The sequence below is a fragment of the Cupressus sempervirens genome, chromosome 7 (assembly GCF_028749045.1).
Source record: "Cupressus sempervirens isolate cs-2001-9-10 chromosome 7, ASM2874904v1, whole genome shotgun sequence".
NCBI lineage: Eukaryota > Viridiplantae > Streptophyta > Pinopsida > Cupressales > Cupressaceae > Cupressus > Cupressus sempervirens.
Window position 1 is genome coordinate 222,675,723 of NC_143124.1, and position 12,675 is coordinate 222,688,397.

Sequence of the window (12,675 nt, forward strand, 5' to 3'; positions counted from 1 at the left end):
AAGAAGGTAAATGAAGGACTCAGTGTTAATCGAGTGAAGAAGGTAAACGAAGGACTCAATGTTTACCGAGTGAAGAAGGTAAATGAAGGACTCAATGTTTATCGAGTGAAGCAAGGTAAACAACGAAGTTAGTTTCTACCGAGTGACACTATATCTACTGAGTCACCAATGGTTACCAAGTTCAAAACTATGCCAAGTGATTAATATGGACCGAGCCTTCACTTCTACCGAGTGCATGACAATGCTAAGTAATGTAGTGGATGCCGAGTATCAGAAGGTCACCGAGTTAATTCAATGAACCTGAGTTATTTACTATTGGGCCGACTCAGTAATGTTTTGTTCACTTGTGTTTTGGCCGACCTTGGAATTGTAAATATTGCAATGGTATATATGTAATGTATGATATCATTTGTAGAAGTGTATAGACTAATAAAGAGAGTAATGTTCACATATGAAGAAGGTATTGCTATATTTTGAGAATAGTCAAAGCGAATCAACAACAGAATGAAAGGAATTCGGCAAGGTCAACATAGGAGCAGAAAATTTATATCTATCACATCAAGTGATTAGTGCAAAAAGGATCTTATCAACAAATATTTGTAAGCAGATCCACTGCTTCATCCTAACAGGTGAATCAGTTTATAAATCCTTTAACAGGGTAGACTTAACAGTCTTTTGTAAATCTCCTAACAGAGTACATACTTTACTGTATTGTTGTAAATCCTCTAACAAGGTGGATCTAGCAGTCGTACTTGCTCCTAATAGGGCAGATCACTAGAAGTGATCATTGTAAGCCTTAATAGGCCAACTTTATGCTACAGTATTGAAGTTTTGTCTGCATCATCCCCACCCCAGTTTTACTTTCTAATTGGAAGGCTTTTGGGTCACTAAATCATTGAGTTCATGTGTTATGAATGTTTATCTTTCCATGCATATAGTAAATTAGATAAAGAAATGGTTAATGCTTTCAGTGCTGAATTGATTCAAAAAAATTTAAGTTACTCATTCACCCCTCCCCTCTTAGTAACTTAGCTAGTCTTGATTATTTCCAACATGAGATGCAAGGGGTAGAGATAAAAGAAGATCCAATAGTAGGATCCTTATCCCGTCCAACATCCCTTAGTGTAGTTGTATTGGTGGAAGGAAACTACTGCAAAGGAATGTCTTCTCTACCTAAATGAAAGTGAAACTCAATTGTTGGCAAATCTCCAAGTTCAAGGCATCTCCATTGGAGTAGTCCATGTCACATGTACGAGTTTTGGATCAATTATGCAAATGGAAAGGTTTTCTCCTAATTAATACCTCTACTAGAGTAACTATTGATAACATTATTTTTTAGTGTTCAAAAAATATTTAATAGAATTTAAACTTAAAGATGTAACAAATAACTCTTTTCTTTGACAAAAATTTATCAATAAATCGTTTATTTTATTTTATCAAAATTAGCAACATTTCAAAAATTAATTTTAAATTAATCTCATCAATTTACTATTTGAAGATAGAAAGTATTTTACATTATTAGAACAAATATTTATTTTACCTTCAATTCAAACAAAAAATCATATTAAATAAGAAACTTTAATCTTTATTTTCTTCCATTGTTTTAATATTGTTTGGAATTGCATGTGGCATATTAGTTCCCTAAAAAGAACTAAAAACTATTGTAGTCATACCACCACACCCTCCATTCAACACATTGGTATATTTTATTATCATTTTGATAATAATGTAATTGATCTATTTGACATGGATTGTTATATACATTTGAAAATTAGCACATATTATTAGTTTTTGTTGTAGGTAGATAACTTATGAAATCATTTGATTGATAAATTTTTATTTGCCTAACTCAATGAAGCAATCAAAATAAAGAATTAAATGTTAATGAACTAAAAAATAGTTGATAATTAATATTAATTTTTTATAATTAAAAAATATATTTTTTCTAATTTCTCATTGGTTTGAGCAATCAGAAGAACCATTTTTCCTTAAGAAAAATACAAAATTTTATGACATCAGTCACAAAAAAAATTAAAAACTTTACGTAATTTTGGATCCCAGGAAAGTTTTGGAGCTTCCATGTTTTTCCAAACAACCATGAATTTGTCCCCCCACTGAATGGCCCTCCCCAATTTGTAGTTGTACAAGAGGGATACATAGAATTCCCCTTGTGCTCCATTGGCAATGGAAGATTCAATTTTCCCCGCACAACCACTGAACTAAAACAGTAAAGGTTCTTGATTTTCCTCTATTTCCATCACCTATGTTCGATGTTTCCTTGGATGGGAAGTCATAGCTTCCCAAATGTTACACATTTCTACTCACCTATCCATCATTGTATTTTTTTTCAAGCTTTTCACAAAGTCTACATAGAGTTGGAAGGGCTTGAAAGTGTCGTTTGGGGATGACCATATTGAGCAATATGCTCTTCTCCATAATCTACCATTCCACCTTTTAAGTACTAGAGAAGTTCTCGAGCCCTAAAAATTTGCGAAACTAATAGAAAATATTTTTTTTATGATTTTGCAAAAACTTATGAAAATTATGAAATTATGAGGCATATATTGATTGCATAAAGTAGAACTACCCTGCTAGAGAACCAATGAAATTTGTGGCTAACATATAAACTAGACCAAAAATCAAATATAACATCACTCAATTAAATGAAGATGTAATTAGATTACAAAATAAATTGAATATCACTAGAAATGATTGGTTCCAAGAAGAACTTAAGCCCAGACCATAGGTATTGGATCGAAACTAGAGCTCAAACCTTATATATATATATATATATATATATATATATATATATATATATATATATATAATTTGATTACATTCTCCAAAAATAAACTGAACTGTGTCACTTAGACTGAGCAAATTTTTAGAGCTTACCTTAGATTGTATTACTTATAGCTTTTTGGGTATAGGGTGAACCTAGGATGGTATTTTATGAAGCTTCACACTTTGTATCACTTATGGTAGAGCCTTTTCATCTTTTATTAAATATATATTTAAGCTATATTTATTATTAAATATGAATTCAAATTTAATATATATTATAAAAATAATAATTATATATGTATAATTAATTATGCTTTTATCATTTTTTATTTTTTGATTGGATAGTTTTGATTTCTCAATTTTTAAAATTTTCTAATTATTTTAGGACAAAATATTTTAATCAATAATAACAAAAGTCTTCAAAGTTCTACAAAACTAAATATTTTTCTTCTAGTGTTATTTTTCATCAACAAATTGTAATAAAATGTTATATGGAATGAGATCTACTCCTCATTAGGGTACAATGTGTGTTACTTCTAATGACTTGCTTGATTAGGAGTATACAATAAGCCCTGTATAGATCTACCTTTTACAAGGATTTTACAACACTTTTCAATTGTGTCCTCAGTTAAGAGATTCCATATAAGACTATTAAGTCCACCCTTTTAAAAAATTTAGGAAACTACTACATTGATCAAACAATAGTAGCAATGATCTTTACAATAGCAACTTACTTGCCTAATTAGATCTCTCTTATGCTCTATAATTATCACCTTATTCTAATAGATTTGCAATTCATTCTAAATCTATCTATCTATGATCTTTGTAATTAACCTTGATATCTCTCTTCCTTTCTTCAATACTTTATTCAACACACCAATGACATCAATATAACTCCAACACATCTTTGACCCAAAAGAACTTCAAATTGTTCTCTACTGCTACTTTTATAGTTATCTTTTATCATTTTGCACTTGAGCTAATTAGGGTTTTAAAACTTTCTAGAATTATTCTCTGATCATGATTTCATGTAAATTATTTTCCTTGCTCGATAGAATTGTGTTGCACTAGAATCTGTGCCAATTCAAACTCTAATGTTGTCTCTATGCCACTTGGTAAATATTGTGTTCTTATATATTGATACAAGGTAAACATTTTCTTGGAATCCTCTGTATAGCTCGATCTATTTATGTGCTCAGTAAACTCTAACTCCTTAGCTTGGTGTAAGTATAATTTCTTGGTGAATGGTTGAGCTTGAGTATACTTCGTAATATTCACTTATCTTCTCCTTCATAGCTTAAACAATACACTACCTCGATTGCTATACACATTTTCATACTAACAAGCAATATGATTCTTTGTACAAGTAACATTCTTCCCCTTTGACATTAGTGCCAAAAGCATTATGTACATAGATAATTTGACCTTTATACAAAACTCTCCTATGCATATGATTCCATTCAATAAAGTTTTTTTTTTTCAAAAATATTTTTCAAATTTAATTTTGTTTGCAACATTTGCAGTACACGTGTAGCATCTCCTTATAACTTCAAAATAAATCTTTTTCAAAATTATTTCTTGTTTGCAATATTTTCAGTGTACAAGTTATATCTCCTTATAACTTTGAAATACATTCAAACAAACATATATATTTCCCCTTTTTTTACACTTCATCAAAATAATTCTTAATATAGAAAAATACTTACTTCACATATAATCCAAAATATTCCAAGAAATGTTTGTGATTCTTCAATATTATCTCCATAGTATTATCCCAATTTGACTGCATCAGCTCTAAACTCTACTTTTTAATCTTAAGCTTGGTTGCAAGATCAATCATATGATAAAAAATTGAAAGACTTGAGCTGATTATGAGAACTTTTGCATCTCTAATGTGAATTTGTATAAGCTCTAAATGAGGTAGTAGCAAAGCTTGAATCTTATTTATTTCTTCTCTCACATTTCTCTCCTCTTGTTGCAATTCATGTTGAAGTCATGTAAGAACTCTCACTCGAGTATGGTGTAGCAACGACATATTGTGGTCTTTGTTTAGTTAATCTGCACTGGACTTCATATCTTCATCTATTTCCCTCAGTTTATCTTTGACTTCTTTGGTAATGAATTGAATATCACATAATTTATGAAATAATAATAAAACATATTGAAAAGTAGTCCCTAATGTTGTAACATAAGAGGATAAACCCACTTGCTCAATAGAAATCTCGGCAAAGAAATTATCCAACTCTCTATTTTCAAATTTATTTTTATTCCTTTGCATTAACAATAAATGTGTATCAATATCTGGATCATCTAATTCATCAACAATATGAACAAGTTCATCCAAGATAGGTGCTTTGTCATTAAAATAAATTTCTGGCACTGTCTTAAGCAATATATCCTTTACATAATGTAGCACCTACTTTTGTTTGTGCTCTTTCCTCAGCCTTGCTTGCTCCAGGTTCTTTCTTTCACATAACTCTATATAAGTAGCCATTCAGTCATCATCCAAAGTATTTGGATCCCAACTCTATGTAATGATTTCTTCATCTGAGGTGATTGGGTTGGACTGAAATGTATGTGACTCCTTCCTTTTTAGTTTCTTCCCTCTATTGGTACTTGACAAAACAATTTGTGACACTGAAACTTGGATTTCCAAATTTGGCAATGTAACTTTGGTATATGTTTTTGATACTTCTTGTTTGACTTGTTCAATAATAGATATTTGTGGAACAAATGGTACAAGTGCCATGCTTGGTGTTGTAACCTTTTCTCCATCATTTTTATTCTCAACACTCGGTATCTCTTGCACTTTGACCTCAGGAAAATCTTAAAATTGATGTTTGTAAGGATATAGGATCAATAAAAAAACTTGACAAATTTTTCAAGAAAGTGAATCCCTAGTCTTAGGTTCTTTTACAATTGTTAGTTGGTTGTGCCCAATCATTCTCTCATTCGCAGGTCTGTGGGCTATTGCTAGATCACCTATAGAAAAAATCTCTACATTATGCTCAATGGAGTCTCCTCCAATTTGAGCATGTTCAATATCACTTTTCACATTTCCATTACTTACTCTAATTCCTCCTTGTGTGTGTTTCTTGGTATTTTCATTCATGTGTTGTCCCTCGGTACTCAATGTGGTGTCTGCTAGCATATTAAAGGAACTAAGGGGTATATCATTAACATCTTGTTCCTTTGGCTTGAGAAAGTCTCTGATTTGATGAACGACTAGATGAAATCTAGATATGTCTGCATGTATTGGCTTTTTAGTTACTATTGTATCTTGAAATTTCATTGATAGCTCAATTGGTACTACATCTGTTAGATCTTCAATTGTTACACTTTCTTAATTCTTTATGATGTCTCCCACCATTTCATGTACAAAATCCACAAACTATTGTGGGGTGATGTTGATATAACCATCTTCTTTGTTCTTAGGTTCAACATCTTGCTCAGTTTGTGTCATCAATATCAATTGTTTCATTAAGATCCTTTATATTATAAACTTGTCTACATATCATTTCAAAGTCTTCATCCACTAATTGCAAATTACCAAAAAAAAAAAAAATAGCTCTATTTTTCATACAAATTGGTTCTTGTGCTTCTCTAGAGCTTCAGTAATATCCTCCAAACATAATTTGGGCATAATGTTTATTAATGCTCTACCTCTCATCTCTTTCACGGTTCTTAAGGCATATTGCCACTAACTGTGAATCCTTTGATAAAGTTCATTAGGAATTTGGTCTTTGATTTCCCATGGTGCATATCTAAATTTTTTCATCATGATAATTAATGCATCTTCCATTCTCTTCTTGTTTTATTCACTCATTGTTTCATATTTGTAACATTTAAAATTTCCTAGGCCACTATTCTCTCCAAGAGCTTGTGCAATTTCATCTATAGTTTTGGGCCTTTTATAAGAATCAACTTGATTGTCACTTACCTTGTCATATTTTGTTTGTTCATTTTCATCTTCACCATCATCATCATCTTTTACTATGAGCTTCTTTCTCATTTTAGTAGATATCCTAGCCTATTTGCTAGATGACGCAGTAACTTGCTTTCTTTTCCTATATGTCTTTACCTCTGGTCTTGAAAGATTTTTAATCTTCACAATACCCTTCATTAGTGTAGGAGTGACCTCTTGTGTTGCTTGGGTTCTTGATCTTGTAGCCTTAGGGTTTGTTGGGGTAGCAGTAGATATTTTCTACCCTTTTGATGACTATGGCTTGGCAATAACTATTGCTTTTCCCTTCCCCTCTTCTCTTGCTTCATCTTCATGTTTTCCCTCAATGATCATTAAACATTTACTAGATTCATCACCATTGAATGTTCTCTCTAGTGTACTCAACATTTTTTTTGGTTTCTTCTCAATCTTGGTAACAATAATACCAATTTTTATCTTTTCTTTTGCCTCCTCATAAGTACCAAATCTGGGGCATCCTTAGTCATAGGCTCATTAAATACAGCTTCAATGGCCTTAGTAGCTTGATCTATATTTACTTCATAATCCATTGGTTCTAGCCATGCAACTCTCAATAAAATAGATTTAACAAGTGTAAAAAAATAAAACCATAAACATACATCAACATGATACTATTCAACAAAAGTAGGGGGTATCTTGAACCTTTGGCTCATACTTATCTTTAAATTTTCAAAATATTCATCCATAACACTCAAAATTGTCTCCTAGTGTCTAAATACATTCATTAATTTGGTAGACAACTGGGGTATTTGATTTCCAATTGACTTGAAAGACTGACAAGAAATAGTTTTTCATATAAAAGAAAATGCATACCAAAAGTGAGCCAAACTTGCATATATTTGTTCTTGCAACTTGGGTGGTTCTCATATTATCTGTCAATTGCTTGAGTTGTACCTTGGTAATGTTAGATTTATGAACTTTATTCACAATTTTATAGCCAATATCAATAGCCATGCATGAAACATTGTTCAATCTAGTAGATTGAAATGTCTTATATGCCACCACATACACACTGAATCTAATTTCAAAATCTATTATAGTACCCACTTGCATTCCTCTATTATCCCATTGGGCCTTTGTGTTTTCCTTGATTTCATTCTTGGGAGCCATTTGGATGATTTTAACTTTTTTTGTGACAGGGTATCTTGTAACCATGTGAATAACATCATTTATAGTCTTGACAAGTGCATGCAACCACATGTGCATATCATGCACTCTCCCCAAAACTACCCTAATCCAATTTTCCTTAAATCCCTTTGGGAAATACAAGAAGTGAACGAGACTGGTTGCCTCCAAATGCTTGAACACATTTGATCATATACCCTATGAAGTTCATGATCTCTGAATCCTCCAATTTTATAATGATAAAATGAATGAATATCATTAATGAGTAAAACCCTAGGTGGGATCGTAGATGGTGCACCTACCTTGTTCATTTGTGTTACAATTTTTGGGTACAGTTTATACTATGGTTCTTTGCATGCATGATTTTGACTTAGTTTCATGGGATTCACCTTAGCCTTGGTCTGGTGTTTTCCATTGGTGGAGCTTGAATCCATCTTGCTTGATAGGGTTTCGAAAAATACTCAAATGATAGCTTGATTTTCTTCCAACTCACTTTTCTCTCAAATTCATTGATAAAATCTCACTTTGAAAGCTTCGGCAAAAGATTCTTCACTCACATTTCTTGAATTTTCTCTTAGCTCTTTGAAATGCAAGGTAAACAATAAAAATTTAAAACCCAATATATATGCCATATCATTGACTTTTTGACCATTAGGATGCATTAAATGCATCATACTCCATGTTCTCACTTCTCTAATGAACTTGGTTACCATTAATTGCTTGACCACTTCACACTTCAATCACTGGTCGATTAAAATAGTAAACTTCATTCATCTTCACAACATTGGTATTACTAACTTGGCTATGATTGCTAACACATATTTATCCAACATATTTGGTAAAGCCAACTAATTGCAATATTTCTTGACTTCATATGTTGTCCTTGTGCATCAAATATTATCTAGATTTGGACTTTCTTCCTTTTCACTCTAGGAATTGGTGTAGGATAAATCTTTAGTCATACAATTCTTGCCTTCTCTTAAGGTTTAGTTGGATTCGATGGTTACACCTAAACCATTGGATGAGGTGCCCCCATTAGTTGCATTTGATGTCTCATTTTCTTCTAACTTTCTTCTCCATGTCTTATTCATCTCCTCATGAATTTCATTCAGACGTATTTTTCCTTTACCTTTTGAAATTATTTATTTTGGTGCTAACACCAAATTTCTACAACTCTTTCTTGGATGACCGACCCTGTGACAATGATAACATGCCATGCCAGAAATTCTTCAATTACCAAATCTTCCTCCAAAGTGTTATCTCATACGATTTGCAGTAATATGACCATACTTCTCACATGCAATACATGAATACTTCTCTCAATTGATTGCATTACCTTTCTTTCTCAATTTCTAGTTGGTCTTCATCACTGATTTGTACTCTTGTGACTTATGTCCAAACTTACTGCAAGTATAGTAATAACCATTAATGCATACTTAATGTTGATTAGCTAAATTTGGATATACACTCAAATGTTTGATGTCCATACTTATTACAATGATAATAATAACAATCAAATTTGGGAGTGATGATAGCATGTTGGTCTCTTTGACTTTGGATTGGTGTACACATTTCTTTGCTCTACTTGCTTTGATGATTCACCTTGTTCAGTTGTAGAGTGCTCAATATAGCCTAAGCCAAATTTGTCTCACAATAACCTCTATCCTCTAAGTTGTTCATCCAATAATTTGATACTTTCTTATAATCTATTCATTCTCTCAATCAACTCTTTCTTAGACTTTAGCTCGCTCTTCAATCTTTCATTTTCAGTCCTTAAGTCAACAATTCCTTCCATCTTCTTGCCAATTTCATAATTTAAACCAAGGAGTTGGTTTTTCATGTCATATTAGTGGTTTTGTGTCAATCTTGAAATCTCTTCATCTTTGTCATCCACTCTTGCAGCAATTTTTCTCGTCTTCTTCCATCATTTGTTTGTCATCCTCAACTTTTCTCTTTTATTCAATTACTTCACACATTCTTGGAGAGCACACTTCTTGTTTCTTTTTTAGTGATTTGAACTGCTTAGTAAGACTGTGGTCTTTCTCCAATAGATTAGTTATGGTAGCATCAGATTCATTAGACATGTTTCCATCAGATAGTTCTTCTATGACTTGCTCTTGGTAGGTTGTCTCATTGGTTTGGTAGGAAATTTCTCTTCTCCTATTCAAGAACTACTTCAAGTTGTTCTTCAGTTCATTGATTTGATTCATGTCCATCCTCAACTCCAATATCTTATTCTCAATAGTCATATATAGCCTATACTTCCACATGATTATGTTCTTTTAAATTCAGGAGGTGAAACCTTCAATCAACAGAACTAAGCTCTAATACCAATTGTTGGAATAGTGAGGATAGATAGGATGTTGGGGGGATGGTGAGGGGAGAATCAATGTCCTCTAAAACATTCATCTTCAAACAAATTTAAACCTTTCACTTTTCACCTTTTGTAACTTGGTAATCACTAGTCTTTTATCACGTTTCTTTGTAAATTAAGATACCATTACTAATTTAACATTCAAAATCCAAAACTTGTAAGCTCATGAAACATAGCACATAAAAAAATCATTTGTTATTGCAAAAACCCTTTGTTAAGAGGGAAAATTGTAGTGGGGATGGTACCCACAACTCTATCACTATTGCAGTAAGAGGTTACCTTGTTAGGGCTATAGTGTTTGTCACTTATGATGAATTACTTAGTTAGGAGTATAGAATAAGACCTGTATAGATCTACCTTTTACAAGGATTTTACAATACTTTTCAAGTGTGTCCTAAGTTAAAAGATTACATATAAGTCTATTAAATCCACCTTTTTAAATGATTTAGGAAACTACTATAGTGATTAAATAATAGTAGCAATGACCTTTACAATAGAAACTTACTTGCTTGATTAGATCCCTCTTCTTCTCTTTAATTATCACCTTCTTCTAATATATCTGTAGTTCATTCCAAATCCATCTCTATCTCTTAATTTTGTAATTACCCTTGATATCTCTCTTTGTTGCTTCAATACTTTATTCAACATGCCAATAACATCAATAAATCTATAGCCAACAACAACTTCAAAACTTTTCTCTGCTACTCCTTTTATAGTTATCTTTTGCCATTTCACAACTTGACCAAATTGGGGTTTTAGAACTTTATGGAATTGTCTCTGATCATCATCAATGGTTCTAGAATCATCCAACATTTCCTTCCTTTTCATATATGTCTTCATTGGTCCTTTCAACCATTTAATCATGAACAATAAATTCACATTCTTCAATAAAATATTTTCAAATCTTTACCTTGATTCATGTAAATCATTTTCCTTGCATAATAGAATTGTGTTGCATTGAATATTTTCCAATTCAAACTTTGATGTTGTTTATATGTCACTTGGTATGTAATGCATTCTTACATACTGACATTCGGTAAACATTTGGTCGACATCCTCTATGTAGCTCAGTACCTCAACTCGGTGTAAGTAGAATTTTTGGTGAATACTTAAGCTCAAGTATACTTAGTAATATTCACTTATAAGAGGGTTTTATAAGGCTATGCAATCTTAAAAAAATAATTTAAACTTGGTTCCCATTACCACAATCTAGGTTATAAAATAAGATTCCCACCAAACCATCTAAAACTCACCTAAGCGACTCACCCTAACCTCAATAGGTGAGGGATCCACCTTAATAGGGTTAGTAAAAAAGGGAGAAACCAAAAGGAGAACTAGTTATAACCATGTAAACATATAGTTATAATAATGAGTAACCTACAAATCCATGAGGCTCTATAACTCTTGAGACAAAAACCACCTCCATAGGATAACTTGTCACATCAATAGAAAAGAAAAGGGAAAGAAGAGTCATAACCTTATGGTAACTATAAAAAGAAGCCTCACCTTAATAAGGGTAGAATCAAACTCAATAGGACCCTTACAAAGAAGAATCCAACCACAAACTACAAAATCCCAATGAAGACTTGAGGAATAAAACATCAAAGCTCAAAAAAGGCCGAGAAGAACCCTACAATCACTTTCCCTTAACCAAAAGTATAAAGAAGCCAATTTGGGTCCTTTAAAACCTACAAAAACCTTTTGGTTATCCTATAATGCACTTCCACCAATAGCCACATAACCCCTAAAAAGCATGACCACAAACAATGCTCCACAATAAAGAATACTCAAAACACCAGATAAGCATTGCCACCACCAACATTATAAGAAGCAAAAAATACTTAAGTCCACCAAATCAACAATAAAAAATGAATAAACCTCAAGGGACATTTATAAGAAAGCTCTAGCCCTCATAAAATAATAGGGTTGAATGGATATAACAAAGAAATCAAGAATAATATCCTACCCATCACTACTAAATATCTAGTAAATAGATTTCCAATTAGAAATAATATAAAGAAGAAATTGTACCTTCTACATCAATCTCCAAAGAAACATAAGAACAATGACCTAGTTACAGAGGATAAAAGTGAGAAGGGATGATTGAATACTTTCAAAAGAGTCATTCCAACGGCTATTGTCTTAAGGACAACATAACAACATAGCTCATTAAAAACCACCATAAGGCTTGCAATAATCCTTCGAGAGGAACTTTAGCCCTAAGAAAATTAAATCCCCCCATAGAGAGAGAGAGAGAGAGAGAGAGAGAGAGAGAGAGAGAGAGAGAGAGAGAGAGAGAGAGAGAGAGAGAGAGAGAGAGAGAGAGAGAGTGGGACAAGAAGGCCCCATCAGACACACAACAATGTAAAACCTCAAGGTATCAAGATGACAACACCTCCAAGATAGGGCT